Source organism: Platichthys flesus, chromosome 13 (genome assembly GCF_949316205.1).
Source record: "Platichthys flesus chromosome 13, fPlaFle2.1, whole genome shotgun sequence".
Taxonomy (NCBI): domain Eukaryota; kingdom Metazoa; phylum Chordata; class Actinopteri; order Pleuronectiformes; family Pleuronectidae; genus Platichthys; species Platichthys flesus.
In genome coordinates this window covers 21,725,891-21,743,839 of record NC_084957.1, presented here as the reverse complement: position 1 = coordinate 21,743,839, position 17,949 = coordinate 21,725,891, and the positions used below count along the sequence as shown (strand labels likewise).

The window sequence follows — 17,949 nt, the reverse complement described above, 5'->3', positions numbered from 1 at the left end:
TTCTACCCTCTTGTGTTTTCAGATTTCAATCACAAGTGAAAAATGTGGTTTCATTAGGGAACAGTTAGGCCTCGGTGGAGGTGTTTAGATTGTGTTGGGACAAGACTGTTGAAGGGATATCATTTTAAACTCACCTGAGTGAAAGTGCTAATTTGTTTCTTGTTAGATCCTGTTGAAAGAGAGGATCCATGTTGAGTCAAGCATTAAAAAGTTGTTTAATTGGTGTGAAAACATGTATACACAAGATTCCCAAGTGCAAATGTTAATTTAAGGTCACACATTCAGATCCCAGTATCCAAAGAAAGCTTTAGTTGATATTTAAGAGGTACGGGGAACAGTTTAAGGCTGAAGGTGTTTTTATTTGTGTGGTGCTACTTGAAAGAGAAAACCAGACAGATGCATCTGCTTTTTTTTCCAACATGCTCTAATCCTCAATCGTAAGTAAAGACTAAACCAGAGAAGAGTTAAGTCGTGTTTGAAGAAGCATTGTTAAAATCTCAAGAGAAAAAGCTATAAAATTGTTAATATTGCTTGCCTTGTGATTATTGTTATTTAATCTTCGTTTTTCTGGGTCTAAATCCGGGATTTGAATACTCCTCCCTTCCCTGAGCCCTCCGTCCTCTCTCTTACTTATGTATTGATCTGGCAGTCTGTGGTGTGTTTGCATAATGCTTCCCTCAGATGTTTAGCCCATAACAAGGAAGAATGTCAGCACCTATTTTAATGTACACAAAGAAAATTCAGACTAATTAAGGACAGGTGGAGCCCCGTGTTGCTGCTTCCACTGCACTCAGGGAATTAAACACTGTGTGGCAATATCCCAGTCTTTAAAAAGCACCCAAGCACTAATTTCTGGTGATGAGCAGAACAGAGCCTGAAGTCCCCTAACGGCCCCCAGAGGTTGCAACCTTAATTAAACACAGACCATAAATGTGCTGACCAAGTTTCATTGCAGCGTTAGATCACAGGACTTCAACCTTTGTGGGTCTGGGGACTGAAATCCAAACCTGGTGCAGGTTTATGTAAACACTTTGTGAGTGGACACATGGAACGCAGGTGACAGTAAACAGGATCATGCTAGCAGCTCTGTGATGCTGCAGTTAGTCCCAGTGGTGCTTGGAGGGAAAGAGTAAGGTTTGCTGTATTCTATACCATGTTTACCACATACATTTGGTTTTAAATAGTTATTTGGTGCTGTTTAAAAAAGGGGGAAATGTAAAGATTGACAGACTGACTTGCCATTGGTAAGTCCCCTGATGGCAGCTTTCATATTACCGATATTTTGGATTAATTTCAAGATAGTTGGTATCAAGGAAGACATGTCGTCTATCTTTATTTACAGTCTATGACCCACAACCTTAAAACAATATTCCCAGATTGACACTGGGAAAGGTCAGCATGTCATTGGCTAGATCCACTGGAGACCATGCATGTCTGCAAAGAATGAATTTGCAAGCTACTTACTGTGAAGATATTTGGCCCAAAAGCTGAAACCTGCTGATAGTGATGCTAGAATAAAAGACACTGGATAATCAACATTATTAAGATTGATCATCTGGGGGCTATGAACGTAAATCTAAATTTCAGATTCAATTTCCATGAAACTTAATGGAGGGAAGGCTAAAAAAAAAATAGAATTTAACTTTTCAGATTTTTTAGCTATGTAGTGAATTTGAATGCAGAATCATGAGGGGACTGCTGATCATAGAAGAGCTATCCGCTCTGAGCCATTATAGTTATGCAAAGTGAGTACTTATACCCAGAAGCCTCTTTATCTAATCACACCCAGTACATCCTCACTATTTGGCTGTTTAGCTCCCTCATTTCCACCATGTTCTTCACTGTGGCCACTGTCCATCCACATGAATGTCACATCCAAAAACAGTGATTTGAGTCTATTTAACATTATATGCACATGGCACTCAATTCCAGAGTACTTTTCAGTTTAATTTCCAAACAACTTGTATTACCTCTTACATGCTGTGATCCAGCCCAGAAATCTCAAATGAAAACCCAAATAAACAAGGGACTGGGGTTCTTCAGGAGTCCCCCTTACCCCAGAGATTAATCTGGTTTACTCCAGAAGGCACACTATATAAAAAAAGAAAAATCACAAGAATGCTCCATCTCCCTTTGATGTCTTTCTGTGATGAGATATAAACCCCGATGGCAATAATAGACCTCTTTGAACAATGAAAAATCGAATCACAGCGTAACCACACCAAAGGCACAGAGAGGCAGTGCTTTTGTAAACAAGCTGTTCCCTTGAGTGGGGGAGGCTGAATTTTCAGGGTTACTGCTGCTGCTGCTGAGCGGGTCATGAAAGGAGCCTCACTGCCATATAGACAAAGCGTTATATATTATAAGAAATGTCTTATAATGGAAATAAAGTTATAGTTTCTTCAGAACACGTTTGATTCGAGTAGCTTAGTTCTGTTCTCTGGAAAAGCTCATTGCAGATAATCATTAGAATCGGCTTTGCTGTCCAAGTATGTGAACATATACAAAGAAGTTCATGAAATGCTTTCAGTCTATTGACACAGAAATAAAAGAAAACTGGTTGACAAAAAACTGAACATAGAGTCAAATTATAGTGGTGGATGGTGCGGACTGCACTTAACGATAACATGTGAAAAGAGAGGAGAATATGCAGATTATCTGAAACACTAACGACCAACATCCTTAAAAGTATACACACCATGAGAGTCTATACACAAGTCAACTGTCACCGTAAATTGTAAACACTACAAGTTGTGCAAAGACAATGAAATAAACAATAAAAAACTGTATTAATTCGACGAAAGTGGATGCACATTATATCCTGAAGATTTCTATATACATCATCATCAATAAGCAGGGAGAGGGTCTGCTCTCTTCCTACCTTAATGAATGAACTTATCGGGTAACTTTGAGAGGATCTGTGTCTGAACCTTGTCCTCTCACTACTGGGGTCCCTCAAGGTTCTGTCCTGGGTCCTTTCCTCTTATCTTTTAACACCAACTCTCTCGGCTCTGTCACTCACTCACATTGCTATTCCTACCATAGCTATGCTGATGACACCCAACTAAATCTGTCTTTTCCCCGATCTGAAACACAGGTAGCAGCAAGAAACTGACCGACATCTCTCAGTGGATGTCTGCACACCACCTGAAAATTAACCTTGACAATACTGAACTTCTTTTCCTTCCATGGAGAGACTCTCCCACCCACGACCTGACTATTGCCTTTGCCAACTCTGTGTTAACCCCCACTCAGACTGCTAGGAACCTGGGTGTGACATTCGATAGCCAACTCTCCCTTGCTGCTAACATTACTGCAACAACACGTTCCTGTAGATTCATGCTATACAACATCAGGAGAATATCCTAAACACTCGTCAATATCACGACTGTTTGCTGTCCCGGCTCCTAAATGGTGGAATGAGCTCCCCAACGACATCTGGATATCAGAAAGTTTACACATCTTCTGCCGAAAACTAAAAACATACCTCTTCCGAATATACCTTGAATAAAAATACAAAAAAAAATAAAACAATTTGGAAGCACTTAAATGGCACTTTCTCATTGCACTTTATAGTTTTGCTTTATTTTGAAAAATTGTACTTTCTTGATTCTTGTCGTCCTGGGTCTCTACCCTTGGGGTTGAATGCATTTATTGTAAGTCGCTTTGGATAAAAGGGTCAGGTAAATGAAATGTAATGTAATAATTACTATTATGTACACAGTAGGATTTATATTGACAGTGATGATGATGTCATGCATGCATACGGGCATATGCTGTAAAAAGTGTCGTCCAGAGTGGAAGGTTTATTGAGACTGTATGACTTATTTAAGTTCTTGTGATTATTCTTCCTATTAACTGAGGGATGGACAAAATTATATTTAATATAGTTTATATAGATTTTTCTGCACGGTGAAAACAGGTTTGTGTGTATGGGAGAGTTGGGAATGAGCGTGTGGTTATTTCATGGAGACACAAATTTCATTATGTATGCCTCTGTACATGCACACTTACTTATGCATGTGCATATGTATTTTTGATTTAACTTGAAAATTGACTTTGGATACACCGTAGACCATAAACACAAACTGGACAGAATTACGTTTTTGTCAAAAACATGTTCCTTTATTATAATTTGTGGGAAAAGTCAGTGCAGCTTGATTTATTCTGAAAGGACTGGTGTCCATGGTAACCTTGTGAATCTCAACATAATGGAAATGGACCTGATATTCTCGCTTCCTCAGCCGTGCTTGGCTGTATTCCTGCTTCATGGACCCTCTCTCTCCTACACACTGAGGTATGCACTCAGGATACACTGCAGGATTAACCCTTTAATTAAATGTTTGTCCCTGATGAGCTTTAATTGATTGTTTTAAGAGCAAATTTGGATGATAAACGAAGGGCTTGGCAGTGAGTGCACGTTCCAGGGTCATTTAAAAGCTGCTACATCTTTGACCTGCCTCCACCTTATTACACCAGTGAGTCACTGAGGTCTTCCAAACCGGGCTTTCTGCTCTTCTCTCGCAGTCGATTAAAAAAGAGAGATGATGGTACATTTGAATTCTGTAGAATACTCTTCCTATTGACGGAAAATCTGTGGTCTTTGTTAATACCTTTAAATCAATTTATTCTAACTAACAATCATTAACCCTTCTAGGCATTTTTGTTCAATGTAATTGCTTTAACATGTGCTTTGTATGTTCCAAAAATATTTTTAGCCACCGGCAAAAGATATGTTTCTACAGATGTTCTTTGTTTCCTTGAGGTTATGTTTTCTTCTCGGTTTTTCTGTTGTTTAGCAAGATTACAGAACCACTATTGAGCAAATCTGGATGTGGTTTAAGAATGTAATTGTGTTTTCATGAGTTGGGTCTGAGCAGAGGTATGCAGTCCAGTGAGTGCCATTCTCCTCTCAAACTGTTTGCTATGTTTTAATCGGTTGATTTTGTGAGTACATTTTATTTTTCCCTCCCTATATTTGTTTAATTGCTGCCTGACTTGCACAGGACTCCCTAGCCGAGGAGATAATGTTTCTCAATGGCACTTGACTGGTTAAATAGAGACTAGAAAAGAGTAAATTCACACACATTTTATTGTACAGGGTCATTTTGTTGCATGATAAAGGAACTAAAACATACTGACCATTGACAAATGATACTTAGATGTTGATACAAAGGGAGAAAATCCAATAATGGTGGAACAAGACAGTGACAACTGAGGTGGGCCGCCTCTCACCACCAGGTGGTTGGAGCTGATGGAAGGTTTACAAACTGACAACTGTCACAACAGAGACTGGAGCTCACAGTCCTGTCTGTAGCTCTGAGATGGATCAGGCTTAAAGAAGCATTGTTGAGGTTAGAGGGGTGAATGATTTATATTTGGTTTAATGCAGATAAACATGTTGTGTCTGATGAAGTCAGTGTGGACTTTCATTCTGTGCTAAACAGAACCATACAATGCTGTGGTCATAAAAAAGTACAAATAACACCAAGAAGGGTTATGTTTTCACCTGTTTGTCTTTTAGTGTGCAGGACTATGCAGAGAATAAAAAACTTAGTGGAAGAACGTATTTTTTTATTTTGTTGAGGATCGGTTGAGGGGGGAGTTCACCTTCTTTAACTTAGTGAAATGGGAATTCTAACATTTTCTTTACAACACAGAATAATTAATGGATTTTGGTAAAAAAATCTGACATGTGAAGGGTACTGATGTTTAGGAGTGTGTGAAATTTGGTCCATATCCAAATAAAACATCATGATCTGGTGAATGTATATGTTTAAATGCTCTACTACTTCAACGTGTATTTGCTGTTGCAGTTTATTTGCAGGAAAATGTATATTTTAAGAGGTTTGACTCTACACAAGTCAGTGTTACTCTATAATAATTCTTCTGCGATCATCTTTCCTTTTACTCGTCTTTGAATAATTGAATGTAGGTTTTTTACATTTTGTTTCCTTCTTGGTTTTTCTCTGTCTAGTAATTAATGATTACCTATACTGCATTCGGTGTAATATTGAGTATTTAAGGGCCGAGGATAAATTAATAGTTTGAAACAATTAAATTAATGAAATGATTAATGAAATTGGAAAAGTGCTATTTTTTTTCTGTCGATTAAAGCAACTAATTAAAACTTGTCAGCATTTTAAAAATAAAACAAAATTGAGATGAGCAGATTCAAGCCGACACACTGCACATACATTTTAAATGCATACAATGTACAGAAAATGCCTACTTTGAGGGCAGAGATACAAATTGATTTTGATATGTGTTACTGTGATGACAGGGTTTGGTGCACAGCTCAGCACTCCCCAACATTCAGCGAGAATGATGGGTGCCAAGAGTGCAGCTCTCCCCAGCTCACCGCCAGCCATAACTGTGTCACAGCCGCTTACTATGTCAACACGTGAGCTCTCCATCATCAATATTTATCAGTGCCTGCAGACCGAGGGGTCCACTGCACCCTCCTACTCTCAGCTCATAGGTCTACATACTGTAACTTCATTAGAGCGGTCTCCTGAGCTGACACATGCATGCTGAGCATACAGAGAGCGACTTGCTCTGCTATGCAAAGTGCTAGCGGTTTGTGTGCGATTGAAGTCTCGTCACATGTCCAGACGGAGCCAAATAACCTCAGGTTCAAGAGGAGCCGATTTGATCATCGGGAAACAGCACAAGAACAAAATCCACACAGAAGGATCCCAGCCGAAGCAGGGTTTGAGGCACTGGAGGTGACGATGCTAACCACTGTAGCGCCGCTCTGCCTTACACAAGTTTAATAATGTAAAAACATTTACAGGCAAGTAATATAGTAGCAAAAATAAAGTGGTTCAATAAATACAAAGCAGAGAATAATACCTAGAATTTCAATCAGTACAGAGTATACCTCTAGTCACAGTCCTCTTAAAGTTAATCAAGCTGCACCAAATTGCACACACTCAGAAATATGAGTCAGCGAAATAAGACTGATTTTCCTCCCCATCAAGAGCCATGAGTTATTCTCTGGGAAGTCTCAGAATCCAGAGATGACAAACAAGCAGACTGGGGTGAAAACATGCAGTGATCTCAATGGCTAATGTCATAATAATAAGATAAATATACAACATAACAAGAAGGTCACTCAGTATAGAGCTCTTACCTCCACCTCAACCAACAATCCCCTTATGAATCTGGATTTTTATTTAGATCAGCCCAAATTTACAAACTCATAGATCAAACAAAACTACTTGACTAACGCCTGAATCTCACAATGTTAGAGAAAGTGAAAATAAATTCCTGGATCTTTACAAAAAATGTATTGGATCTTTCTGAACCCAGACAACTGCCTTACAACGAGATTCATGGAAATCAGTCAAGTAGTTTTTGTGTAATCCTGTAAAAGAACACAGATGAAAACTAAATCTCCTTGGTGGAAGCAAACAAGAGTATAAAGACGAGATTAATACAAATAAATATTAAATAACAAAAGGCTGAAAACTGTGTGTGTGTTGTTGAATTGCACTGGGTTCGGACAGAAACAAATATAAAGAATAGAATATAGAATACAAATGTGACATCCAATTCAAGTCCAGATCGGATTTTTGTTAATGAATCTTGGTTGTCAAATCAGGAGTTTAGGGGTTCACGTTCCACATTGTTTCCGGTTTATTACATCAGCATAACTCCACGTTCTTGTGTCCTCCCCGACCTGGAGTTGTGAACACTATCAGACTCAACTCAAGAGACTCTGCCCATATGAGAAGAGTCTTGGAAGAAACAGGCAGCGCTGCGTCAACGAGCAGATGTCGGGGAGAATAAATTGGCTGGAGGAAGTTTTTCCGGCACCTGTTCAATCCATCCTGTTGGGAGACATCAGACAAAGCTGTGCGGAGCCACATTTGCAACAGTGACAGGCTCTCAGAAAGAGATGATTTAGTAAAGGTGTGGGTGGAGGGATTTGAATTGTGACTCAAAACTTTACAAACCGGCAATTAGAGGGAGAAAGTTTAACATTTCATTGTGAGGAATTGTTTATCTTAATCATCTGTTTATCTCAGAACGACTCAACCTGCCTTGTGATCTCAAGTTTTCCCCAAAACGATGAAATTCTGCGCGCCTTTGATTTTTATTAACGTCTTACCTCGTTAGTTGATACATTTTTCTCAGTGTTGCAGAGCTGTCACTGAGCTACCTCATCCTCTCAGGATATGTGTTAATCACAGACGATTTACTTTTATGCAAAGACGTTGCACCTTTAGTCTCTTGGATTCTTTGCTCCGGTTCTCTCCAGGAATGTGTCTCTGTCTCCAGGCGCAGAGGAATGACTCCATTATGGAACTCGCTTAAATAGACCATGAAATAAAGGACCTCATTATCTCAATTAAAGGGCCAATCTGGTAAGGATGTAAACAAAATAGCAGCTGCAGCACCTAAAATTTAAAACACTATACATCTGTCTCACAATGATGCATCGCTCTCTTAACACGGGGCCAAACACCATACGACAACTGAATCTAAATCATCCCCGCTAATACTGATAAATGCTTGTACATAAGTAAGAAATCATTATTTAAGGTTTTTTAATTATGTTCGACTGGGAACCTCAAATATGCTGATTTCTCCCATAGAGGAAATATTACACACTTTGCAGTTTGTGAATGTGAATAAAGCAGATTTTTTTATGGTTAAACGAAGAACAAAGGATGGATTGTGTTTGTAAGATGCCATGAAAAATAAGCATTTTACATTTAAAAAATTGAAATGACACTCAGTCAAGTCGCCTTTGTGATTATTCATTGCTGAATGTTGCATGTACTGTCGTCAGAACAACTCAAACAACTCCGATGAAGCCGCGCTGCTTCATGATGTCATCAAACTCGTTATCTTCTTGTCTGAGGTTACATATTGTATGTTCATGGGTTTTCTCTTCGGTGCGGATCAACGCTAAACACTTTATGGTGTAGTTTTTAGCCTCATCTTATAGTAGCAGCAGGTTAAGCTTCCCCACTTGTCATGGAAAGCTGAGTGACGGTTGAGGTGACAACTGAGACCAAAGTCTGGTCGTTCTGCAAGTTCAGTTAAGTATCTGCAGATGGACTCACAACACATTAAGGAATGTTTTATATCTACTGGCTGACCTTTGCTGAGCATGTCATTTTCACCTTTGGTAAAAAGACATGCCGTCTTTCAGGGCTTACTATCGATATTCCTGTCCTTGGACATTGAGCGAGGAGCTTACTACTTCACGTCAGTATACTTAGTACACAAAGACGTTTGATAACAATCGTTAAACTGCCAATGAGTTTAGGTCAGGTGGTAGTAGAAATCCACGTAGGAAGTTCTTTTACTTTTGTCACACATATTGTTCCCACAGTCAAGAATAAAGTAGAGCATATGAAAAATTACTGCCTGAGTCGTTTCAGCAAAAAATATAATAAACTAGAATGGCACTCAGTGGAGACTATACCTCTCTCAAACAGCCCCTTAAATGCAATCACACTGCACCCAACCCAGTCTCATCAGAAAACATTCAGTGGCAACGTTGGTCCACGTGGAACGATGTTACCATCTCACAATCTGGCCTCTCAGAGTGTGAGATGGTAACATTTTGTCAGCCCATTGTTTTGCATTGGCGTGTTCTCACGTCACGTGACTCACAAGCTCCCGTCTGCGGAGAGGAAAACATGGCGGAAATTCCTTGTTTTCTCAGATAAAAATATAGTTTTGTAATTTAGTTTGGGCATAAAAATACATTCTGACACCATTTCTAGCGAGAAATGTGCTCTTTGCTTCCACAGTCTTCAGCCAGTTCGTGCTTATGATAAATATTTTAATAGTTATCACGAATGTTTTTATCGTTGCTATGAGGGTTGCTATGATGCTGCCATGCCAGCACGGCGCAGCGTGCTGTTAAAATCACCGTCCCTACGTGGTGTCCTTCAGTGATCGTGAATGTTATTCACATTATATAATATTAATATTTGAGGCTAGATTACACCTCTAATGCGAAGGATCCTGCGAGACCGTTCATCCCGAAGGGGGACCGACTGCGCCACGGACCGACTGGGTGAGCGGAACTGACGTGTGGCTTTTAGTAAACATCCGGACCTTTAACTCTGGGCTGCGTAATAGCCACCGAGCGCTTGGAAGACAAACGATGTCATCTTCCTTCTGTCAGGTGAGTAGTTTATTGTTTTTAAAGATCGTTACGATCTAGGTTTACAGTCCGAGTGCTGAGACAGCGGATGCAGAGTCCGTTGATACACACAATGCTAATCTTCAGCTAATACGCCATTGTTAGCCACATGCTACAGCCCACCGTAGCCTGTGCTACCTGGGAGGTGAATACATGGTTGTTGAAACCAGTTCAAGACACTTAGCTCATCATTGAGGGACGCTACAATATAAATATAAACATGAATTTGATTTATGAATGCTTTAGATTAATAAGGAGTGTATTTCTCTACCATTACTCCAAAATATCAGATCAATTTGGTTTAATGTATAGTATGCAATATGACAATAATGTTTCCATGTTATGGAGTTGCAATTCATTTTATAAAACAATTCCTATGTTCTGTTTTTTAATCAAGAAAGATCCAAGTGAAGGTACAGGAGTTTCATTAACGTCAATAACTTGGACCGAACACTTTGTTTTGCTTGATGAAGAGCAGGAAGGGCAGCCTGGAGAGAAAGAGAAGCCGGGTTGAGCCCACTACCATCATCCACGTACCACGAGGAAGATGAGGGAGAGAAATGATCCTACCATTAAAGAGGTACTTTTAAGTTACATACCAGAAACACCATTTTATATAATATGCCAAATATACATTTTTATAAAATCCCCAAAGTACGCTTGCTGACATACAAGTTAATATCACACTGAAAGAATTTTGATCAATCATGCTTCCCTGCTGTGATTGTTTAACTGGGAAAACAACTTTTTCCACAGGAAGGCAAGTCAATTTAAGGAATACATGTTCAATGTTTTCCTCTGTTATGTATAATGATGACCCCCATCAAACATAATGTTAGCAATCTTTACTCCTTTTAATTTATTCTGATTATTTCTGTCTACATGTGTGAATTTGCCTTCATTAGTTTCAGAAAAGAGCGATGATGTATCGGTCAGTGGGCGGCAGCAGGAGACTTCGCAAACTAGTCTGTAAGCAAAGTAGACAAAGGCATCGAGGTTGCGGCCTGCCATCATTGTTATTTTTGCTTAAGGGACTGAATAGGTATCATGTAGAAATATTAGCATTTCCCTTATATCTACCAAAACTGCTTGTTTCACAGACTGCAGTTTTGTTTTGGTCCGATGTGGTGTGCAAATACAACCGTATCTGCAATGGGTTGTTGGGCATTAACATTTGTAACTCTAATTTTGTTTTGACAGACTGTGAAAAGAGCGTTGAGAACATCACCACTCTACAGGAAGACACAGTCCAGTAATGGGTGTCAGAAGTTCAGTAGTGAACGACAGGTACTGTGGAAAAATAAAATGTGTGTCATTGTTGTACAATGTCCTTTGACTCTGTTTACACAAGGTTAACACAAAAAGGTTTGATTGTAAACTGATATTGGTATGAATTCATGTTATTCTCCTCTTCACAAGAAACAAACAATCCAAATTACCTGCAGAACGCCCTGGATGGAGGCTTCAGATGCATCGTCAGACTGGCGAGACAGCAAGATGACTTTAATGCCAATTTATTTGTGTAACATTCTGTGACCAAATGTATAGATTACTTTTTGTAGATTGTAAAAAAAGAGAACCCATTTATTTAAAAAAAACTACACTAGAATTACCGCACTGCGTTGTATGACTCCGCTAACCAGCGCAGTGTCCGTCTACATATTTCTACATATTTTCTCTCGTATAAATGACACTGTGTCTCTTGACAACTGAAACCATAAGATGAGGTCAGTTTGGCCTTGACCTTTTGACTTTAACACAAATACACAGTTAGACAATCCGAAAACATACAGACCTTATCAGACTGCATTGTGAAACATCTGGGTCACCTAAATTTAGTGTAATCAAGAGTGAACTCTTGACTAATGACGGTATGTATTTTGCACTGATACACAAACTTGATGTTACACATCTTAAACAATATGATATGGGTGTCCCTAGACAACCAGACCTGTGTGCTTTCCTGTGACTATAAATGACTGGAACCTCAGATAAAGAAATTTATTTTCTGACTTCAATAACTGAGGCATTCTCTACAGAATGTAATGTGCCCATTCTACTTCAGATCCATTGAATCATTGTGTGTTTATGTTGCTTAAAGCAGAGCATTCACTGCTTTAATGTAATCAGCATCTTATCTGACAATATCATGGTGTAGAAGTGCAAGGAAATACCAATATGTTATGATCAATGTCATTTATTGTTCAAAAACATTACATTAAGGCATCTGCTGGAAATGTTATGATCAACAATTCTCATGCAAATAAGACTTTAAAAACGCCACAAATAGTGTTTTGAAGAGGGGGGTTTCAGAGGGAGGGGGCAGCTCTGGAGAAAGGTCTGTCAATCCAGGTCTGCTTCTTGGTGTGATGGAGACATGAGGTTAGCATCAGGAGCGGAGGCTGCAGAAGGGACCGTGGAGCTGAGGCACACCTGTACTGCTTCTCTTGAGAAGAACTGAAGGACACACAAACAAATCATTGTGTTAAATTATGAAGATGGTCCCCTCAGATTTTTTTTTTTAAACATAAACGTCAGAAAGGCCGCTAAAAACTAAAAATGCTGAAGCTAACAGCTACCCAACAGCAAGCTAATGCCTTCCTAAGGCTGCCAGGGAGTAGCAAGAGTAGCCTTGTAGCAAGAGAGTGTAGCTAATCACAGCCCTCACTGTTCTTCATCAGTGGAGAAGTACCTCGCCATGTTTTCATCTTCAGAGGAGTCATCCAAAGACTGTGCTGCTGTTCCGGAATATGTCAGGCCTGCTGCAGCCTGCTGGGCTTGAACTCTGAGCACGCAGAGTAGGCCCTCACGTCCCATCTCAGTACATGCATCAGTCCTTCCTGAGAATATATGATCAAAAACAAAACGTCTCAATAGTGCGTTTGTACGTGTGTATGTATACATACACACGTATGCTTCCAGGGAAGCATGATTGATGTATACATACACACGTACAGGGCTTTCTTTTCTACAGAAATATTTTTCCTGAGTTGATGTCTCTGCTTATGCCATCTAGTATGTGAAACCAAAGATATTTTGGCATAACTGTATGTTTTCGGATTGTCTAACTGTGTATTTGTGTTAAAGTCAAAAGGTCAAGGCCACACTGACCTCATCTTATGGTTTCAGTTGTCAAGAGACACAGTGTCATTTATACGAGAGAAAATATGTAGAAATATGTAGACGGACACTGCGCTGGTTAGCGGAGTCATACAACGCAGTGCGGTAATTCCAGTGTAGTTTTTTTTTAATAAATGGGTTCTCTTTTTTTACAATCTACAAAAAGTTATCTATACATTTGGTCACAGAATGTTACACAAATAAATTGGCATTAAAGTTGGCATCTTGCTGTCTCGCCAGTCTGACGATGCAGCTGAAGCCTCCATCAAGGGCGTTCTGCAGGTAATTTGGATTGTTTGTTTCTTGTGAAGAGGAGAATAACATGAATTCATACCAATATCAGTTTACAATCAAACCTTTTTGTGTTAACCTTGTGTAAACAGAGTCAAAGGACATTGTACAACAATGACACACATTTTTCCACAGTACCTGTCGTTCACTACTGAACTTCTGACACCCATTACTGGACTGTGTCTTCCTGTAGAGTGGTGATGTTCTCAACGCTCTTTTCACAGTCTGTCAAAACAAAATTAGAGTTACAAATGTTAATGCCCAACAACCCATTGCAGATACGGTTGTATTTGCACACCACATCGGACCAAAACAAAACTGCAGTCTGTGAAACAAGCAATTTTGGTAGATATAAGGGAAATGCTAATATTTCTACATGATACATATTCAGTCCCTTAAGCAAATTAACAATGATGGCAGGCCGCAACCTCGATGCCTTTGTCTACTTTGCTTACAGACTAGTTTGCGGAGTCTCGTGCTGCCGCCCACTGATAAAATGAATTGCAACTCCATAACATGGAAACATTATTGTCATATTGCATACTATACATTAAACCAAATTGATCTGATATTTTGGAGTAATGGTAGAGAAATACACTCCTTATTAATCTAAAGCATTCATAAATCAAATTCATGTTTATATTTATATTGTAGCGTCCCTCAATGATGAGCTAAGCGTCTTGAACTGGTTTCAACAACCATGTATTCACCTCCCAGGTAGCACAGGCTACGGTGGGCTGTAGCATGTGGCTAACAATGGCGTATTAGCTGAAGATTAGCATTGTGTGTATCAACGGACTCCGCATCCGCTGTCTCAGCTCTCGGACTGTAAACCTAGATCGTAACGATCTTTAAAAACAATAAACTACTCACCTGACAGAAGGAAGATGACATCGTTTGTCTTCCAAGCGCTCGGTGGCTATTACGCAGCCAGAGTTAAAGGTCCGGATGTTTACTAAAAGCCACACGTCAGTTCCGCTCACCCAGTCAGTCCGTGGCGCAGTCGGTCCCCCTTCGGGATGAACGGTCTCGCAGGATCCTTCGCATTAGAGGTGTAATCTTGCCTCAAATATTAATATTATATAACGTGAATAACATTCACGATCACTGAAGGACACCACGCAGGGACGGTGATTTTAACAGCACGCTGCGCCGTGCTGGCATGGCAGCGTCATAGCAACCCTCATAGCAACGATAAAAACATTCGTGATAACTATTACAATATTTATCATAAGCACGAACTGGCTGAAGACTGTGGAAGCAAAGAGCACATTTCTCGCTAGAAATGGTGTCAGAATGTATTTTTATGAAAAAACTAAGTTACAAAACTATATTTTTATCTGAGAAAACAAGGAATATCCGCCATGTTTTCCTCTCCGCAGACGGGAGCTTGTGAGTCACGTGACGTGAGAACACGCCAATGCAAAACAATGGGCTGACAAAATGTTACCATCTCACACTCTGAGAGGCCAGAATGTGAGATGGTAACATCGTTCCAAGTGGACCAACGTTGCCACTGAACGTTTTCTGATGAGACTGGGTTGCTGCACCAGATGACAGATCAGATATCAGTCCCCTCAATAAGTCTGAATTGCCTCATCAAGAATATTCCCTGGGATATTAATAACAAAATATCCCAAAACACCCAATCTCATGATTCAAAAAAACTGTCCACATCTGCTTCTTTGTGCGGCTCCATTCCAAAATGTAACGAGTTCTCTCTTGGCCCCGCATCCTATTAACATGGATTTTGTTCAAATCAGTATTTGCGTAATCCGGCTGACAAACAAACAAATTTGCAGATTATGTTCAAAAATAAAAATATTAATTAAATTACATTTCTTTAGCTCAATTAATGTCATGGACACTGCCGCCTTTTCAGTCCTGAGGTATTCTCTGAAAGGAAATTCCTCCCTCTCAGCATAAAGCCTCGACAGCACAGAGGGGAAAAGCCCTCACAGCTCTCACTCTGCTGCTCACTGCTGCTCATTAAGTGCCCGGCTTTGAGCCAGGGTGATAATTGAAGGCGACAATAAAGGTGGTGGTGATGTAGGGACAGCCCCCTGGTGAAACAGTTATAGACATAAGTCTCAAGATAATGCAGCATTAATGAGTTTAACTCCACTCAACTTTATTTATGAAGAACCTTGCATACATTGTGAAAAATACATAACTGAAATAAAATAACAAGAAAAATACATTACAATACAGAAAATCGAGTTAAAGTGTTGAAACTTAATGGTTATTTCAAATTCAACTCTCAGTTTGCTTGTGTTCTGCCATGTTGCTGTGGTTTTACATGCATTTAATTACAAATTTAATGTTTGTGACTCAGTGTAATTTGGAGACAGGATGGAAAATTATCTCAGGAAAGCTAACAACAATCTAAAAGGCCACAACCACTGGTCACAATATTTCCTTTCAGCATAAGAAGGCAGATTAAACTGGTTCTACTTCAGGCTGATTCAGAGTAAAACACTAGAAAACAATCAAAAAGTAATATTTCTCCCTGACAGTCACTCCACTGAGCAGGAATCTCGCTGACAGGGACTGATGGCCAATAGTTTGCTTTGTCTGACTCATCGATTTTACCTTATTGTCTGAGATCACGGTTGCTGAGTCTTGAACACGCCAGCACCAATCTCCTCCACTTCACTTCCTTGGTCTTTTAAGTTATTTTCCTTCAGGTTTTCAACAATTTAAACCTTTTTATTAAACAACACATTCAATTAGAGTCAATCAATCTATTCACCTATACCAAGAGAAGGCTGTTTGTCTTTAAGCAGGTGTAAGGGAAAATTCAACAGACCAGGTGTCTCACTACTGTAGCCTTGGCAAACTGGGAGTTTGCTACAGCGGACGGACACAGCAGATAGGCACTGAGGAGGATTTCATATCTTTTTCATATTAGGTTTTATGAAGCACCTCTTTGTATTAATTCTGGCATGTCTTCTTCTTCTCATGCATTCTTGTGTAACGCGTCTTTGTATAAGTCCTGGCTTTTCACCTTCGCAGCCAGTTGTTCCATTCTGAGCACCCGTGCTTGTTGTGTATCTCTGCAGAGATTACTATTATAAAGACTCAATGGCAACTCCAGTCTGATTTCATTATTTCAAATCTCAAGATGAATTTCCATCACACAGGATTATCAAAAAACTACTGAACCACATTTTTTGAAACTTGGTAGAAGGATGAATTTTGTATTGAATGAAGGATTGTTTTGTCCTCTTACTTAAAATGTTGATTTTTTTGTTAATTTCTCAATAAATTGGGCTCAGATCTTAATTAATTTTTTTATCTGGCACATGTATACTGATGATCAGGTGAGATATGTGGATCTGGATAATCATCCTGATGTATCTGATTAGAAATGTAAATTTAACAGTCCCGCTGTGCTTAAAGCGGGACTGCTTGGCATGTCATGTTGGGGTTGTCCTTCGGGATGTATACCCTCATCAAATGCTGCTAGAGACTTTGATTATTGATGATGTTCTCCTACACGTGGCATCTATTGCACTTCTGTCCGTCCTGGGAGAGGGATCCCTCACATGTGGCTCTTTCTGAGGTTTCTACGTATTTTGACCCTGTTAAAAGGGTTTTTAGTAGTTTTTCCTTACTCTTGCTGTGGGTTAAGGACAGAGGATGTCACACCCTGTTAAAGCCCTATGAGATGAATTGTAATTTGTGAATATGGGCTATACAAATAAAATTTGATTGATTGATTGATTGATAAATGGGGATAAAGAGGCTAATCAGCCCATGGGCTCTTCTGTTTTACATTCTGTCACAGTGGGCACATTTCAAATAGGGAGTAAAGGAACAGAAATGAGCAACTTTCCTTTGCACTGCTGTTGAAGTCAGATGGTAACCATGAAAAAAAAGGCCAATTATTAACTAAGTTCCTTGTCAAAACAACCTGTAAACAGATGGTCCAGTCTGCTGTTGTAGTCTTCACTTTAGGAGAGTTATTAAAAAGTGAGTTCAGCACCTTGAAGTTATTGTTTATTTGTCAACTCTCTTCCTCAGACTTTCTGAGCGTCGCTATCATAAATACAAGAGAGATAAATCCTTTAATCGGGGCTTCTAGATGAGCAGATTTTCTCCCTTTTTTAAAACCTTCTGTGATATTCTGTTAATCCAGCACCCATCCATTTTTTTTTTTAAATGGACTGGATGTTGTACCCATATTTTGCGATGTCGTAATAACAGGAAACATCTAAAAAAATACCCTCCTCACTTCTATTTCCTGACAAAGCAGTGTCATAACGATGTGCACAATATAAATCTTTACGTATTTAAAGATGAAGAAGCTGAACATGAAAAAGAAAAGTTCATGGAATCAGACATGCATGTGTCTGGTGTGTTTT

General features: G+C 39.4%; 2 long non-coding RNA genes across 3 annotated transcripts; one reads left to right on the top strand and one right to left on the bottom strand.

Annotated features, from left to right (window-relative positions):
* The first annotated feature begins 10,089 nt into the window (after positions 1 to 10,089).
* LOC133967570 (uncharacterized) lies at positions 10,090 to 11,619 on the top strand. Of its 2 annotated transcripts, XR_009924048.1 has the most exons (4): positions 10,090 to 10,153; positions 10,569 to 10,751; positions 11,372 to 11,458; positions 11,591 to 11,619. It is a non-coding gene; the product is annotated as an uncharacterized LOC133967570 (long non-coding RNA). The 2 variants fall into 2 exon arrangements; XR_009924047.1 differs by lacking the exon at positions 10,090 to 10,153 and having other exon boundaries at positions 10,408 to 10,751.
* Positions 11,620 to 12,369: 750 nt separating this feature from the next.
* LOC133967632 (uncharacterized) lies at positions 12,370 to 13,886 on the bottom strand. The gene is made up of 3 exons (XR_009924051.1): positions 13,721 to 13,886; positions 12,864 to 13,011; positions 12,370 to 12,628 (listed from the first exon to the last, which is right to left on the bottom strand). It is a non-coding gene; the product is annotated as an uncharacterized LOC133967632 (long non-coding RNA).
* Between the last annotated feature and the right edge of the window lie 4,063 nt (positions 13,887 to 17,949).